This window comes from Osmia bicornis, chromosome 8 (assembly GCF_907164935.1).
Source record: "Osmia bicornis bicornis chromosome 8, iOsmBic2.1, whole genome shotgun sequence".
Taxonomy (NCBI): domain Eukaryota; kingdom Metazoa; phylum Arthropoda; class Insecta; order Hymenoptera; family Megachilidae; genus Osmia; species Osmia bicornis.
This window is the reverse complement of record NC_060223.1, coordinates 660,709-679,482: the sequence shown is the minus strand read 5'-3', so window position 1 is coordinate 679,482 and position 18,774 is coordinate 660,709.

Genomic DNA, 18,774 nt, shown 5'->3' with positions numbered 1-18,774 from the left:
CATTGCTCTCCACCCACGCCTCGATGTTGGGAATCAGCCTGCGAGTCCAGGCGCCGCTATCTGAGGTTGTACATCGAGTTTGCCAGCGATCAAAGATGTCATATTCCACCACCTGAGGCAGATTCACGCGCTCTTCCGGGTCCTCCGCCTCCTCGTACCCATACAAAGCTGCCCTGGCCCTTATTAACAAGTCCCACGGCATGCAATCTGACAGCGTGCACAATGCCGCTGAGAAAACGGTCCGATACGCGCGTGTCACGCGCAGTAACCCCAACCGCTGTGTCGATGTCAATCGCTGTCTCACACATCCGTACTCCACCACTTCGCTCCATACCGGAGACGCATACAAGACTATAGATTCTAGCACTCGGTAATACAGCAAACGCGGTTTCGGACCGCATCCTCGTGGATTCGGTAGCAGCCACGAGACGTGCTGCGCTACTTTCACTGCCTTCTCACATACCCGGCTCATCTGACTATGAAAGAGTCTGCTATTACTAAACATCACACCAAGGTACCTAATCGAGCGCGATGTCCTGATTATCGCGGCCTCGTACGATAGTACAAGTCCGTCGGGTACGCGCCACCCAGTTAAGAGCACTGCTTCAGTTTTCTCTTTCGCGAGAACCAGTCTCTCTCTCTCGTACCACGCCCCCACCACACGTAAGGCATGTTCTGCAAGCTCGCGCACTCTGTCTAATGATCGGGCTACTATAAGCAGCGCCATATCATCCACGAATCCCACGGTTGTCACGGCTGGTGGCAGCAGCACCTCCAGCAGCCTGTCGTACGATAGGTTCCACAACAGTGGTCCCAACACTGATCCTTGTGGCACGCCACCAAATACAGCTGCTTCCACCCACTCACCGCTTGGCGTACGGGTTTCCACTCTTCGCTCGCTTAAATAGCTACGTAACATGTCCATTATTATCGTCGGAAACCCACGGCGCTCTGCTGCAGCCAGGATGCGGTCCCAACACACTGTATTAAATGCATTTTTCACATCCAGGGTAATTAGCAGACAGTGATTTCGCCCTCTGCGCGCACGATCCCACTCCGACATGACCACCTTCATCGCCTGATGAGTTGATCTGCCCTCCGTGAACCCAAATTGACGCACCGACAGCCCTCCAGACAGGCGAATCGCTTCTAGCATTAACACGCGCAAAGCATATTCGAAACACTTCCCCATGTCTGACAGCATGCAAAGCGGTCGAAGGTCGGAAAGAGAATAACAGGCTTTCCCGGCCTTCGGTATTAAAGTCAGACGCCCTACTTTCCAAGCCCTTGGAAAGTATCCTAGCCTCAGACAGGAATTGAAAAGGGCACAAACCCAGCCGGATGCAGTGTTACGCAGAACGTGAACGGCCTCGCCAGGGATTTCATCTGGACCCGGAGCTTTTCCTTTCTTCAACATCCCCATTGCGTACCTCACATCTTCGTTCGTGAACACGTCTCCCTGGCGCGAGTTGCTCTCCCCTGGGCTTCAGCATCTCTTTCTGGTGTTAGGAGGAACAGCGCTTGACCCTGCGGCTACTCCCGCGATCTCGCGTGCGTTGGATGCCGACGACGTTGACGCTCCTTCCTGACGAGGCCAGATCAATGAAACCTGCGCTGCTTCTTCTCCTCTTGCTTCGTCTTCCTCCTCTTCTTCTGCTGCACTACTCCTTGGGATGGCAGCCTCTTCTTGTCGCTCCTGCTCCACCACGAAAAGCGCGGACACCGTTGCGTGGAACTCCTCTCGGTTGAGGCGAACCAGGGGCGACTTCCCCTTCAGACGATTCATGACCGCCTTGTAGGGTTTCCCCCACGGATCTTCTTCGATAGTCGAGACCATCTCACTCCACGATGCCTCTTTAGCTCGACGCAATGCCAAGGATAAGGCACGTCGGCTTTCCAGCATCTCTATGCGATAGGGGTGCGCCTGCTGTCGTGCTGCCGTCGGGCTCCGGCGAGCCACCTCCAGCCAGCGGTGGCGGAAACGCTTTGCTTGGAGACAAAGATCTGCAATCTCCTGGCTCCACCATGGTACATTATGTATTTTCCTCCTCTTGCGGGTCGGCAATGGTGGACGAGTTGACTGAAAGAGCGTCTCTAACTCCTCAATCACTTCATCAATTTCGGCCACGGTGCACAGCGGCGGTAGCGCGGACTGTTCCGATGGGCCGGCTGCTGCAGCTCCTCTCCCTTGACTACGTTGAACTGTTGAATCCAGGGATCCTGGCATCGGTAACTGGCCGCTCACTATTTCCCTCCACGCCTCCATGTCCGGGCGACCTAGTCTCGCCTCCCAAAGAGAATCCTCGGGCGCACCAATAGCTTCTGGTCTCGCTTTAAATCGATGAATAAGATAGCGGTGATCCGACCCCGAATAGCGCGTGGACACTGTGGACCTAGATATTCGACCGTGGAGGTTGCGGCTACGCGCAAGGGCATCGATTCGAGAACCCACGCCACCACGCTCGAATGACGGGCCTCTTTGACTTGCCACGGGCATCAGCCCTGCTTGCTCGATCAAATTCATCACACGGTGACCGCGTGAATCCACGCGATCTGATCCCCAGTGCGGAGAGCGGGCATTGAAATCCCCGGCGATTATAATCGGTTTCCTAACACTTGTCAGACATGTCGCAAGACCCCGTAATTGACCTTCAAAGCTTTCTATAATCAGTGATGGTGAGAAGTAACAACTCACGAGTCTCCAATGCCACGCATCCGTCTGTCTCAAACACCTTTCTAGTCACCCCCATGTCGCAGCTAGGACGATTCGTATACCACACGCAGGCTGAGCTGCTCCTGTCCTGATGCCAATTCGGATGAGGATTAAACGGCTCACTGATGACGACTATATCCACGCGAAACTCGTTCACGGCCTGCCACAAGAGATCCTGTGCCGCGCGGCATCTGTTTAAATTGATCTGCAGTACGCTGAACGCAGACATGTTTTCCTCTTCTCTTTCTTCTTCGGCTCGGAGATTTAGCAGCACAGTAACGTAGCTATCGGAACGAAAGGAAACGGGCACTCTTAAGTAAAAGGATCTACATTTAAATCGAACTGAACTGACATGGCAGTGATGAACACTTACTGCGACTTGTAACGGCAATGACAACCCCGGTTATGACCCTCACGGTACAAGGATCCTAAACCACAGCAAACAATGAGTAAGATGGGTTCGGAAAGCGAAGCAAATGACTTATGATCTATAACTTAAATCTGAATAAAAGGGGGAAAAGAAAGGAAGGGAAAGAGAATAAGAGAAAGGAAAGAAAAAGGGAAGGGAAAAGAAGGGGGAAAGAGGGGAGAAAAGGGATCAACTGAAGCACGGAAGGGATTGTTTCAACTGACTCGCATCAATCTGCGTGCATCGCCCTCCCTCTCCGCCCTGCCCTATCAACTTAATTCAACTCACGCAACCCAATCCAAGGATGAAGCGGGACAGCGGCCTGATCTGACCCGACTGAGAAACAAGTCATGGAACCACTCGACAACGTGAAGCGAAGTCAAGCCAAGCCAGGATTTAACTGAATATATTTAATTAATTAAGCTAGTCAAGATCGAACTAATTCAATCAACTTCATCAAGAGTAAGGATAGAACTGAGCAATTAGTATCAGGACTCCGGCAAACCGAACAGCTATTTACAGTCGGCATTCGGCCAATATCCAGCATGGTTGACCATCAAGGACTAACCAGCTACGTATTGATAGGAGCAACGGCAGCGGAACTAACACCAACATCAGCAACAATAGTAGTGTTTAAACGGGCAGGCTGAACAAACAAGGATGGTGCGATAAACGTTAATCGACAAATGATCACTCAATACTTACTTACTCAGCGATGCTTGTCGTAGGATGACTGATAGTGATCGGCTGCGTCGCTCTTCCCCTGTTTTACTCCTCCTTCCTCTTCTTCTTCACCCGCCTCTGCTATAGACGCGTTGGCGCGTGGGCGTTGTCAGCGACAGCGGGTCCTTTTCGCTGCGAGGATGAGCAGTGTGCTGTGGTGTGCTGTGCTGATCTGCTGCGCTTAGTTATGCACAATAACCCCTCACTGCACCACGGCGCACGTATCGACACACGCGTATTGCTCCAAGCTTCGATTCGAAGCAGCACAAACAGCGCGAACTAGCGACTTCCCCAGTTAGAAATGTACTAAATGAAGGCCCCTACGAGGTGCCCCAATTTATATCCAGAGCGGCCGGCAGTCGTTGTGGCTGGGGGAACCTGCGAGGGGTAGTCCCTCACCCTTGAGCCTCGCTTTCGAGACACGTGCTTCGGCACACTCCCCTCGCTTTCTCGCCTCCCCTCGATCGAAGCAGGGGTCTCGTGGTCGTCTTCAACAAAGCCCGGCAACCCAAAACTTACCAAGCCTTCGATGAAAGGACCTAATCAAATCAACATTAATAACGTGAATAGATTACAATTAAATCAATTGCACTCACTGATCAATAACGGTCAAGGGTGTTGACTTAATAAAGCATAGACCAGACTTTCGATTATAGCAGATCCTATTTGCTGTGGAAGTATAGAATCAAGTCTTCCTTGGAGGCGGGGGTTACAGAATACGTCTCCAGCCTCCCAAGCCTGTCATCAAAGACGACTTAAAAGGCACCGCGCGTTTAGCCCCTCTAGATAGGCAGCAACAAGCCGACATGCACGGATGAGGCCCGTTCGCATCCCTTCGGACACCGGCCGATGGGTGATTCGTTGACCCGGTTCCGGCCGCTACCTGCGAGTGGGTGACGTAATCCGCTCATTACCTGCTTGTACGTGCCTCTCACCCGCCTGACGAGGCGCCTTAATACTTCTAGCTCTCACGTGTAATCTTAAATTCCAATCTTGATAACACAATTCTAAGGTATGCTCCTTTTTCCGAACACCTACTTCTGTCTCTGGAAACGAATTTTGAAAGCAATCCGCACCAACTTTCTCTCGCTGAAATTGTATCTAATTACCTCCGTATTTAATGATAAGTTTAAAATTCAAGGTTTGACCCGTATCAACTCTCAATTATAATATTATCGCGGTCTTCAACTGCGGATCACCAATTCTAGTTCCCTGCCAATTTTAGATTTTGTTGAACTTTGAACTCTATTACATTTTTCAAATTACATCTTAATCAATTTGATCAAATTTAATTTAAATCGCATTTTCTGCGGCGTACGATCTCCAGTTAGCGCCCTCGAATCTCGGACGCATTATGCTCGCGTCTCGGCTCTCCTCCGGATCCCGACTCGCGGCTTCTTCTCTGATCTCCCCCCCGGCGCTCGTTCTTTGCGGCATCCCGTGCTTGATCTTTCCCTCTTGCTGTACCTGCTGGGCAGTGGAGCGAGATCGATCGGCCCGATTCTTCCTCTTGCTGGCCGACTCTCGACGGACCATGACCCTATCTACTCTAATTTTCCATGCGGCATCTCCTACATACCTACTACACCTTGATAGTCAGGCACGGGTACTTTCCCGACATGACTCCCGCGCCAGTCAGCGTGCCCCTGCATATTTATTTTTTGTCAGCTACGCTTCACGTGAACAATAAAACTCCGACTTCTTTATATATTCCTTATTGTTTCCATTCTCCTTTGTCTCCTTCTGGTCGCTCGAGCAGGCCTCCTAGTTTATGCTACTGCCTTACTCTGCTTTACTGCTTCACTGTACTTTCACTCTATTACTCTATTATTCCTTGCGAACTCGCACCGCTTTTAACCTACGTCGCCTCCTTTAGCGCCTTGCTCCTCATTGCCCGTTTATTACCCATCACCTACTTTATCGCCTACCCTACCCGACACCTGGTACAGCTTAACTCCAAATGTACCGTATGCCGCTTCACAAACTTTCCGCTTACAGCTGTTTCTGGCTGTTTTTCGTTGTTCTCTACCGTCCTTTTTCCCTATTCCTCCATTTATTTCTTTATTTATGTTTTTATTTCTCCACTATTTTCACCTTTTACATTTTGCTCAGGATCCACACCCATTCTTACTGTGCACATCTGCTTTTACTTTTAAGCTTTCAGTTTCTATGTGTTACGTTATCTTAATTCAAGATTCTTAGAACCCCCTTAATTTCAAGTACAATTCTTCTCCTTGATCACCCATTTTAGCCTCCCCATAACTTTAATTCTAAGATAACGAGCATTGATTCATCTACATCGCATCCGCACAAATTATATTTAATTACTTTTAGACTACGATTCCCGCAACCAATTCTACCCTCAATTTAAATTCAATTTAAAATCCAAATCCAGAACTCCTCCCGGGTCTCAAGTCTAACATCAACACAATTTCACAACCCCAAATCATAAAGCTTAATTTGTCACTAATCTTAAATCCTGGAAACTTCTAGCTCTAACACATTTACTGTGGAGGACTATATCCCATCCTCCCCTGGAAGCGGGAGGTTACAGAATACGTCTCCAGCCTCCTTGGCTTGTCGTAAAAGGCGACTAAAAAGGAACCGCGCGCGAAGCTCCTTCAGACCGGCAGCATCGGACCCTTCGTACACGAGCACGGTTCGCTCGCACCCCCTTTAGACGCCGACCGACGGCTGACCCACTGACCCAGTTTCGGCCGCTACCTGCGAGCGGGTGACGTAATCCGTTCATCACCCGCTTGTACGCGCCTCTAACGAGGCGCTTAAAACTGCTAGCTTTCGTGCTTAATCTAAAAATCCAAATTTCACTAATCCAATTTTAATACATGCTACATTTTCCATGCATCTACCTCTCTCTCTGATAATTAATTTTGAAAGCAATCTGCACCAACTTTCGTTCGCGAAAATTGTATTTAATTAGCTTTAAAATTAATTTTCATGGCAAATTTAAAATTCAAGGTTTTGGTTCGTATGAATTCTTAATTATAATATTAATGTGTTTCTTCAAACACGAAACATCAATTCTAGTTTTCTGTAAATTTTAGATTTTGATAAATTTTGAATTTTATTACATTTTACTTTCTTTACATTTCATCAATTTAATTAAATTCAATTAAAATCGCATTAACATGACGCGCGATCCCCAATCAGTGACCTCTAATCTCGGACGCATTACGCTCGCGTCTCGGCTCTCTCCCAAATTCCGACCCGCGGCTTCTTCTTTGATCCCCTCTCTCGCGCTCGCTCTTCACAGCATCCCGAGCTCGATATTTCCCTCTCACTGTACCTGCCGGGCAGTGGATCGAGACCGGCCGGCCTGAACCTTCCTCTCGCTGGCCGACTCTCGGCGAACCGCGACCCTTCTTACTCTTCCCCTTAGGTTCTCTGATTGCATCCGCACTATACGTAGCGTTCCGCTTACGGTGCCCTTACACACATGTAGTATAGAATTGAATGAACTGAATGGATGGATGAATGCATGTGACAAACGACACGAGCGTTCCGAGCGCTACCGCGTGCTCTCGCATGAGCATTCCTTCGTTCGAAAAATTTTTCGCGTCCTCTCCCATGCCCGGAATTCGCCCATCGAGAGATTTAGCTCACCCAAATGTGTGAAGCGGTTGCTGGTGTCCAGGCGGCTCGGGCTCTCCTCTCTCTCACATTCATGCGAGCACTCCTTCGTTTTCGCGACCTCTCCCAGGCTGAGATCCGCCCATCGAGAGGCTTAGCTCACCCAAATGTGTGTTGCGGCCTCTGGTGACCAAGCGGCTCAGCTCAATCGTACACATCTCCTGCGGGAACATACTGGTAGGGAAAAATGATTCTGCAAGGATAATGCACAGTTCCGGCGGTGTGTATGCACAGCGGCTGTAGAGTGTCCACCAACGCACTCTATACCTTCTGTGGCTAAATGAAATCACCGTCGGTCAAAATAGCCTGCGTTATAAGCGGAGGTGCGCTGGTGCTTACCAGCGACGTTCTTGGACTACTGAACGCCTGTAGGTCGTCCGAGTCGGTCGATGTGTAAGCAACATCGTGGCTACACAGAATGCTCTCCATTAAAGCCCTCTGGGGTTGCCGGAGGTATCTGTGGCCGATACGGAGCAAGTTTTTAGTGGGTATTGGGGTACTGTTATGATCCAACTCAGGGAAACTTGTTTTGGTATGTACCTTTGAGTCCCACACTGCCCGAGACCCCTCCTATCCCGACGGGTTCCTCGCTTCCGTAAATGTATTTTCTTGCTGTCAAAATATAAAAAAAAAAGGATAGGTTAGGTTAGGTTAGGTTAGGTTAGGTTAGGTTAGGTTAGGTTAGGTTGATTCCCGCTCGACGCGTCGAGGAGAGCGGTCGTGTTTCGCGGTCGCTCCGTGGTTAGATTTGCAACGCGGTGGATAGTTGCTTAGATATTCGCGTTGTTTGTTAAAATCATTTTATTGTTTGTTCGGAAGTACTAATGTGTCGTTTTTCAATTAAATATTGTATCAATTTATTAATAATCATTAAAAACGTGGTGTGCGTGTTACGCGGCATTTCGACGGCGTGTTTGCGGTGGTCGGGGTGCTAATTATAAACATTTGACATTATTAAGGATAATTCTGATTAATTGTGAACGTTTCGTAGTGTTGTTACGTCCGGGCAGGATTTTCACCAACCCGACCTTGCGTCCCTCATCGGGTGCGTAGCACTTGAAAGTATTCCACGTGAGGGATGCAAGGAAGGGCCAGATTTTTCTAAATTTTCCGTTTCCGTTCGCGCTCCTCCGATCTCGTGCTTCTTCGTCGGGTGCGTATGCACGTGAAGGTATTCCACACGAGAACACGAGAAAGGAGTTTGAGATTTAAATTGACCTTTCTTTTCCTTTTTACTCTTTTATTTCATTTCAATAGCTACTTTCCAGTATACCTAATTTGTGTGCCTCGCCGGTGCGACGCACTTGGAAGTATCCCAGGCGAGGAACACAAAGAAGGCTATATTTGGCTCTTTCAAATAATATAAACTAATCTTCCTTGGGACGATTGCCGTTGGAACTACGTTTGGAAATGTACAGAAATTCGAAACCGTTGAGGTCAAGGAGAGGTATCATAAACATCCTTCGCCGCGCGGTTAAGCAGTGCAACGCACATGGAGGAATCCCAGCTTAACTGCGCAGAATAAAGAAAACGCGATTTTCGCCCTATTTTACAAGCGGATACCTCTCATACCTGTAAAGCATGCGTCAGCCGTTCCTTCCACGGGAGAATGAGTGCCATAAAGAATGAGAGTGATTTGTTTGAAATATTATAAAATGATCTGAATGGAATGAAAAGCGAGGTTTGCGTGACAACCACTGAGAGTTGAAAACGTCGACGAACGCTTAGGAACGTTAGGGACAACGGTCGATGGGATCGTAAACGCGTATTGTTACAAATAGGCAACAAAAACTGCCAAGCAATGTTCTGGAACGAATTCCAAGAACATGTTAACGGATATATGTATATTATTCGATATGCGTGAAAATATGAAAACGCGAATCAAATGTTCACGAGACTAATTGAATTTAAACATCAATCTCTTTGTCACGGAAGCCGGGAAACGCGTGTAATAACCAAACATCGATTATAAAAAATACCTCGAATTAATCATACTATTATTACGCGAACATTGTAGTAATTGACATAAATAAAATGTTAATCGACACCAGAGATTCGTTTGTACCGACTTCGTTAATTAATTGAAAGCGAATAAGATTAAATTAAAGCATTTGGAAGATTCTAGAAGGCATAGAAATTGCGACGCACAAAATTCATGAAGCGCTGTAGGGGTAAAAGAGAAAGATGGTCAACTATTAGACAGAGTCAGAGGAAGGTCAGGGAGGGATGAGAACTCGGGAAACGCGCCTAGACGAAACCAATACGCCCGGGCTCTCCCCTTCGACACGTACCCCGATTTGCCAAATGATGTCCCCACTTTGGGCCCATGATCGCGGGTCGAACCCTGAGATACGATCGCTTGACTGAGGCAAATCACTCTTCGTCGAAAAATCACAAGGTGTGTGTCGGGGAGCCCGTGTCCGCGTGGAGATAGAGTTGTCTCGATATCGCGTAATTAGATTGCTCGGCAAAGTTCCTCCGTGTAACGAGGCAGAGTGTCGAGAGTGTTTCGGTTCGCGATTTTCGTGGCAAGGACTCAAACGGATACGTAAAATCTTTCACACTTTTCAATATTCTATCCTTTTCTCTTTCTATTTTAAATCGTGCGTTAATAATAATATTTCTTTTTCGCGTCGCGTCGTACTCTGAATATCGTATTTGTATTTCGTATCCGTAACCCCGTTAACAAAGGCTCAAACGCGAATGCGTAGTGCGTGTGTAACTGGTTCTCATCCTCTCTTCGATTTTCCAGATTTCAGACCATCATCAGAGTATTAAAAAACCCAAACTTATTGCAAATATTGTATTACATCGAATTGGTGAGTTGCACATTTTATATCTTCGTTAACACAACGAATCTGGTGTCGAGTGAGGGCAAAACGGCAATCTGAGGGACAGTTAGTCGCGGAAGTATTCCAACTAGATTGTTCCGTTCAAAATACGAGGTAATCAATAAAATCATTTTTCGTTTACACGAGCGTGAAGACGGCCCACGAGACTGTTAGTCCTGGAAGTGTCCTACTGGGACCGTCCTTTTTCGGATCGTAGAAAAATATAACAAACAAACACCGAAGTTCGAATCGCGATCTTTAAAGTCAACAGTTTTGTCAATTTTCTGTAAAAAGTTCATTTCAAGTAACTACATTGATCTAATATTCATTCTAACCTGTTATTTTCTAATACTCTATTCATATATTTCATACAGCTCGTACACATTGTTAAATAACTATTTTTGTTGTAATTATTTTTCTTACAATTATACACATCTTACCCATATTTAAATTTTTAATCATTTGCATTCAAACACCCTTAACATTTCCTTATTAATACGTCTACCTTCCTGCACGAATTCACACGAGGGGCCCGTATGGGACTAGAGCATTGACGAACTCAATACAACAACTTCCGAATCTTATTATAAAAATTAAACGATTCTTTTTAATTGTTCCGATCGTTAACGACCTAACATCGTCGAGCGCGATCGGGACTGGTGGCAGCGAAAATACCGTCCTGATCCGTATCAATCATCAAATTTTCTAATTCAACATTTCTTCTTCTTTCTTTTATTTTTGTACGTCGCGCGCCGTAACTCGCTCGCGACGTAACAGTGTAATTTCGCGTTTTTTGAGTGATTTTACCATTTGGTTAAGGAAGTGCATGCAAGAACTGACAGGTTTTCAAGATGGCCGCCGTAGTTGAAGAAGGACAGACGGCTGCACGCGCGGCCAGGGCCTTGGATAGAAGAGGACAGACGATGTGAAATTAGGTCAACGGTTTGGTGACGTATTAGTTTTATCTGTCTTTTAGTCTTTTATTTATATTTTTTGTGTCTGTTGCGCCGATTTATTAAGTGTATTAAGTGTTTTTGTGTGAAAGTGCGTCGTTATTTTCGATAATGTAGACGTTTATAATTATTGTGTTCACGATATTAATTTACCTTATTAATTTACTTTATTATTGTTATCTCGTGGCATATGTTTGACCGGTACGCTACTTTGTTGTCTTATTCAATTACTTAATTAATTATTTATCTATTAACATAGCCAATTAGTCGATTATTAGTCGATTATTCGATTATCCGGTTTCCCGGTGTCTGTCCGCGGTATAGTTCTTTTCGTTTGTTTATCTACCGTATTTCTCATTTTCTTATCTTGCTAGTATTTTACAGTATTGCACTGTATTTATTTATTTATTTAATCTAATTATATAATTTATTTTATGATGTGTTTATTGCAGTGTTTTATATTTTATTTTCCTTTGCCTATAGTTTTATAATGTGTTTAATAAATCTGCGCAACTTGTGTATCGCTATGTGACTTAATTGATTGGATTGGTTGATTGTTGTTTAATTGTTCAATTTGTTTATTTATTTATCGTTTATCGCTTTTATCGCATTCACCGCCGGTTTTTACATTGTTTGCTACTCTCGGCGGTTTGATATTGGTGATATAATTTGTTAGTTTACGCGGTTTGCATTGCAATATTGCTGCTTCGTCGTGTGACTTATTACATATTTCGTATTTTCATATCCATATTACATATCCCATGCTATTTCATGCTTTGCCATTTGCGGTGCGACACCGTATTTATTTTATTTTTATTCTTCTATTCATTATTTATTGCTATGTGCATCGGGTTGCACTTTTAGCGCGTGTCTAATAGTTTACATAGGCTATTCTGTTACCCGGACATTTAATTATTAGTTACTTTGGATTTCACTCATTATCTTATTTTTTGCTTAATTACCGTTCTCACCATTTCATTGTTAATGGTATATCGTGTCTATGGTTTACGTGGTTCACGCGGTTTGCATAGTGTCATGTTTCTGTTATCCGTTTCGTAAATGTTTTGTTTCACGATTATATTTGATTTCATCTTATTCTAATATGCTGGGTTTTATTAATTGTTCTCATTCGCGACGATGCGGCAAAGCAATGTAATGTGTTAAGTGAATAAATTGGACGATTCGGGTTATGTTATTCATTCCATGTGTTTCCTTTAATTCTCTTGTTCTCAGTTTTCAGTTTTCAGTTTTCAGTTTTCAGTTTTCAGTTTTCAGTTTCAGCTTTGTTCGTCTGTTCCAGTGATGTTTTAGTCTGTTCCAGTGTTGTTTCAGTGGTGTTACGGGGTGTGATTGATGGTGATTGGTGTCGTTTATTTGTGGGGCGCGTTGCTGGGCTTTGCTATTCTTCAATTCAATTCTGCAATTTATTCTTAATCCTTCTTCTTTAATTTCCTTTCCTTCCATTCCGTTATTCTGATTATTACGCCTTCACTTTCATTCTTGCTTCCATTTCTTTCCTTCTTAATTACTTAATTTAATTTATATTTATTTTATTTAATTTATATTTATTTTATTTTATTTTATTTTATTTTATTTTGTTTATATTTTTATATTTATATTTATATTTGTATTTATTTATATTTATATTTATTCATATAACTGTTGGCATTCTTCATTCATTCATTCATTCATTCTCCATTACCTCTTCATTATTCTTCTTCATTATTTATCCTTATTCATTGTTGATTGATTGGAGTCAAGGTAGAGTAAGGGATTGATTTGACTGATTTGATGTATTGATGTATTTGACTTATTGATTTATTGATTATTTGATATTTGATTTATGTGATTTATTTACATTTGCTTCTTCGGTGCGAATGATTTTGTCCATTCAAAGCAGCGATGGTGCGTGGTTTTCTTTTATTAGGTTATCTTTAGAATATCATTTTATATCTAGCCTTGACTTATTATCCTTATTATTCAGTAGTATTGTATCTATCTAGTTGGACCATGCACCTTACATTTGATTTGATTTATTTGTCGCTTTTACCCATTAACTATATACATTATACGGTCGTTTCTACTTCTCATTTGCAATTGTGTGGACATGATCATTTATAATTTGTGGGGGCATGGTGATGGAATCAATAATCGTGCTGTCGTTTTCAGTGAAATTTAATTTAATCTAGTGTGTTATCATACTGTATCTTACTTTTACTTTTACTTATTCTATTTTCATACTTTATTCTATCTATATGACAGTGTATCGTACTGGCTACGTTTGGGGCAACATTATAGCATTACACCTTACATGTCTATTATCATTTTCTCTCTTTATTTTCTCAATTTCTTAATTTCTACAACTGTCGTGCTCGTAGCACTCATTGTTCATTATTCATTTACTTATCACTTATTATTTATCCATTTATCCATTTATTTATTATCCATCCATTTATTTATTCTTTACTCATTGCTTCGGATTTCTGATTAAAGTTAAAGAATTCATCGTTATTTATTCTGATTTACTCCTTGTGTTGATGAGGGGTTGTGGTTATTCAAAGGCATGGTTGGTGCATGGTGCGTGGTTTCTGTTATTAGTCTATTATTTAAGTATCATTCCAAATAATCTAGATATCATTTTAGGTATCTCATTTATTGATTCATTATTTATGTTTATGTTATACAGTGGTGTGTGTTTGGTTGAGCCACGCACCTTACATTTGATTTGTTTATTGCTTCTATTTTATATCTATACACTATTCAGTTTCAGTTGTCAATTCCTACATTCCTACTTTTGTCCGCATTTGTATGGGCACGATCACCCACAATTTATAATTTATAATTACAGGGTAGTGGCGACAGAGCCAATGAGTGCGCTGTCATTTCAGTGTTTCAGTGGAATTCATTCATTCATTCATGGTATTATTCTATTTATATTACAGTGCATTGTTGGCTGTGTTTGGTTATAACATTTCACTCTATATTCTTATTCTCATTTCTTTTCCCAATTTTTTATAACTGTTATGGTTGTATTCATAATTATTCATTTATTCATACATTCTTATTCGCTGCTTATTCATTTGATTTGATTTGATTATAGTTAAGGACTTGATCTACCCTATTTCATTTTCCTCTGTACTGACAAGCGATTCTATTCACTCAAATGCATTGATGATGATGCGTTGGTTTTGTTGTTGTTGGTTGTCTTTAGATGTCATTTCTGAGGAGAGCAACTTATGGTTCTATGGTTATGGTTCTGTGGGGATGCTAGTTGGGTTTGATGGTGTTTTGTTGCACATTAGCATATCAATGTTTGGTTTGATTGGGGCTGTTTGATTGATTAATTGATACTTCCTTTTATGGGACACTGTAATATGGTATGTTATAAATCAGCAATAATGGGTATTATTTGTGAGCAAAGTATACTTTACTTTACTTACCTTATTTATTTATTCATTTTATTTATTTTACTCTCTCGTTTAAACCAATTAAATCAATTAGGTCAATTTAAGATAATCTAATCTAGATGTTAATAGTTGATATCTTATACAAACAAATGTCGGATGGGTGTACATCTGGAGTTTGATATTTTAAAACTTCAAGATGGCGGATATATAATCTATGGCTCGCCGCCATGCTGGTTCGTCGTTTCGCCGCTCTGCCGTGAGTCGCTGCCTGTCAACTTCGACTCGATTCGATTCGGATATTCGGGTTTACTATCTTGTGCATTTTTACACTCATTGGTTATGTTTTATGCTCCGTTTCGTGCATACTTATGATGCTCGAGGAGGTGGAGAGAATTGGGTGGTTTCTTAGTTCATTCTTAATTAATTTATTGTTTGAGTTCAGTCACAATTACTATTAATTAATTGATTTAATCCACGTGTTAAATTGTTTATTATTTACCTCCAGATTACTGTATCCGCTGATCCTGCTAACTCTACTGGAGTGCGTAACCTGTGTGATTGCCGTCGCATTGTGATACTAGACAACTGTGTTGCTTTTGATGGCCATTAACGGTGATATCTTTTGTTTTAATTTAATTTTAATCAATTGATTTTATACTCTAAGTAAATTCATACCTATATTTATACTTATCGTCAGCCAGTTTATTCACAGCCCTTTTAATGTAGTGTCTGGTTTATCAATTTTCTGGTAATTTGGGATTGTCCAGTGTCAATTACAGTAAATTGAGATAGCCAATGATTGTTGTTTTGATCTTAATTGCTCTGGCAAATAACTTAAGTCGTAACTTTTCTTTTTGTTACTTGCATTTTCACCTGGTTGGCTGGGTACGGTATCTAATGGTTAATTTGTTGTTCAATTCTTGCTCAGTGCGACGGAGGTTTGCACGGTTCTAATTGATTTACATTACGTTACGTTATTAGTATGATTTGAGGGCTGTACCTCAATGTTTCCTTCAAGGTTCTTTGACTTTAAATATTTTTCATAAGTACTTTAGTTATCCGTCTTTCTGTTACTGTGCCCCTGACGTTAACTTCACTTTACTCTCTCTCTTATCTTATTTTAGCACAAATTTAGTCTGATTTGAATTGTGATCATGATCCCGGTCTCCTCATAACTGGGAAATAATCTATTTAATCACAACGGGAAGCTCACTTATTGTTAGTTTAGTATCGCTCATTCATACAACTACGTTCACCTCTATCTATTATTCGCATTACAGTGTACTGCATGCACTCGTCACCTTACCTCACTTATTCTCCTATTCGTTACTTACTTTATTTCATTAAAATACTATTAACATCCTTACCCACTTCTTGTCTGGTGTTGTTTTGATGATATGTGATTTGTTATTATTATGGGGTGCATAATGCTGTTATTCATTTCAGAACTGCAAAGTTGCATTTATGCATTTATGCACAGTAGTGCAACGCTCATTCATCTTCTTATTCTACCTTACCTTATTTATTTATTTATTAGGTGCCGGGTGTCCGGCTGACATGTGGAGGATGGTTGAAGGAATTGAATCGGATTTGATTTGGTTTGGACTGGATTAGGATGATTTGATCAATTGAAACAATAGATTTGTCCAATGGTCCCGTGAATCTTTGTGATACGGATAACCTGTTGCAGTTCGGTTATACTGTGTCACAACACGGTTTATGTCGCTAGCTACGGTAATATTATTTATTCTTTTTATTTTCTATATCTTGCATTCTGATTGTGAGCATGACTACATTGATTACTGAACTATTAAATTATTAATTTATATGTGGTTTATTTATATGCGATGTCTATAATGTATTGTATCTCAGTTTGCTGTTGACCCTGAGGTTGTTCAGTGGGAATGCAGCGAACTGGGAAAAGATCAACGACTGAATATTTCTGGCCTTAATTGCTCATGTGTTCTTACCGGTTGTCTAATGTGGCACTCCTTCCTTCTTCTTTCTTTGTCGACAATTTACATCTGACAATTACTCTATCTACTCAATGCTACAGGGTCCTGCATGGTTTTATTATTGCAATATTGGAGCTTCGTTATGTGCGCTTATCTTCCATTATATTTATTCTCTGATAGGGTATTTCAGCTGACCTTCTTGCCACTGCTATAACTTTTGCCTCGGCTTTCCTAGTTTGCCTTTGACGTTAACATTATTGATTAATTGATTTCTGCTCATGCGATAGGTTGGGGTCTTACCCTGACTGTGATTGTTATTATGGATCTAATGCGGCTGGAGAATGGCCTTCTCTGATTGATTTAATCTCACAACGGGGTTAAACTTGGCTTTAGAATGTTTTCATGGCCCTAACTCATACGTTTTATTTCGTTTTACTTCATTTTGTTTTATTAATCTCAGTTATATTGTTACATGTTGCGTTTCATTTATCTTCCTTGATACGCACTGCTACTTATCGAGATTTGCTGATGCGTTCGCTCCCTTCTCTTGTTACAATGCTCGTTGGCTATATTGTTGCCTTGCTTCTACAGGTACCGGGTGCCCGGTTGACATGTAAAGGATGTTTGGAGGGGTTGGATTTGAATTGGACTGGATTGGGATGAGCTGCTGGACGACGATGCCAATAGATTTGTCCAATAATCCCGTGAATTTTTACGATACGGGAACCTGGAAATTTGGTGCAATTTCTGTTGCATTATGTCACAAGACGGTTTGTGCCGTTGGCTACGGTGATATCTTTGATTCTTATATTCTTTATATTCTTACATTTCGATTATGAACATGATTATATTAATTACTGAATTACTAAATTACTAAATTGCTAAATTATTAATCTATACGCGGTTTATCTATATACGATGCTTGTAAAGTACTTGCTTCTCGGTTCGCTGTTAACCTTGAGATTTTTCAGTGGGAATGCAGCGAACTGGGAGAATTAATGACTGAATATTTTGACCTTGATTGCTCGAATGTTTTTGCCGGTTGTCTAAGGTGGCGCTTCTTCCTTTCTACTTTCCTAATATTTACTCGAGCGGCTGGGTTTTGTATTTATTTATTTATTATTAATCAGGTTTCTATTCAATGCTGCAGAGTTTGCACGGTTTTATTGATTACATCATTGGAACACTGTTATCTGCACCTATCCCTATTATGATTCACTCCGATAGGGCATGCTAGCTGTTCGACTCCTTGCTACTTTTATAACTCTAGTTCGGTTCTCTCTTAAATTTGTCTTTGACGCCAACGCTGAACTGATTCCTGTTCGTGTGGCTGGGTGGGGACCCATCCTGACTGCGGCCGTGATTTCGGATTCTAGTGCGGCTGGAGTTTGGCCTTTTATGATTGATACGGGGCTCGGTCACGCAGCGGGGTTAAGAGTTGACCTAGGCTGCATCTCTGTGGCTTAGCTCATCGCGTTTTACTTCGTTTCGTTTTATTTTGCCTTATTGAATTCATTAACATTGTTGCATGTTGCGTTTCATTTCCTTGATGCATGTTGCTACTTGTTGAGACTCATTTATGCGAACGTTTCCCTTCTTGACACGATACCCGTTGGCTATATTGTTGCTTTGCTTCTACAGGTACTGGGAGCCCGGTTGACATTGAAGGATGGTTGGAGTTGGAGGGGTTGGATTTGATTTGGCTGGACTGGGTTGAGATGGGCTGCTGATTGATGGAGTCAATAGATTGTCCAATAGTCCCGTAAATTTTATGATACGGGAAACCTGTAGCGATTTCTGTTGCATTATGTCACAGGACGACCTGTCGCTAGCTATGGTGATACCTCGATCTTTTGATTCTTTATATTCTGATTATGAGCATGATTATACTAATAGCGGAATTACTAATTATTATATTATATATGGCTTATCTATATGCGATGTCTGTAATGTATTTGATATCTCGGTTTGCTGTTAACCTTGAGATTGTTCAGGGGGAATACGGCGAACTGAGAGAATCAATGATTGAATATCTTTGGATCTTAATTGCTCAAATACTCTTACTAGTTGTCTTAGGGGGCACTCCTTCCTTATTTTACTGACATCTTATTCAAGCGGGTGGGGTTGTATTT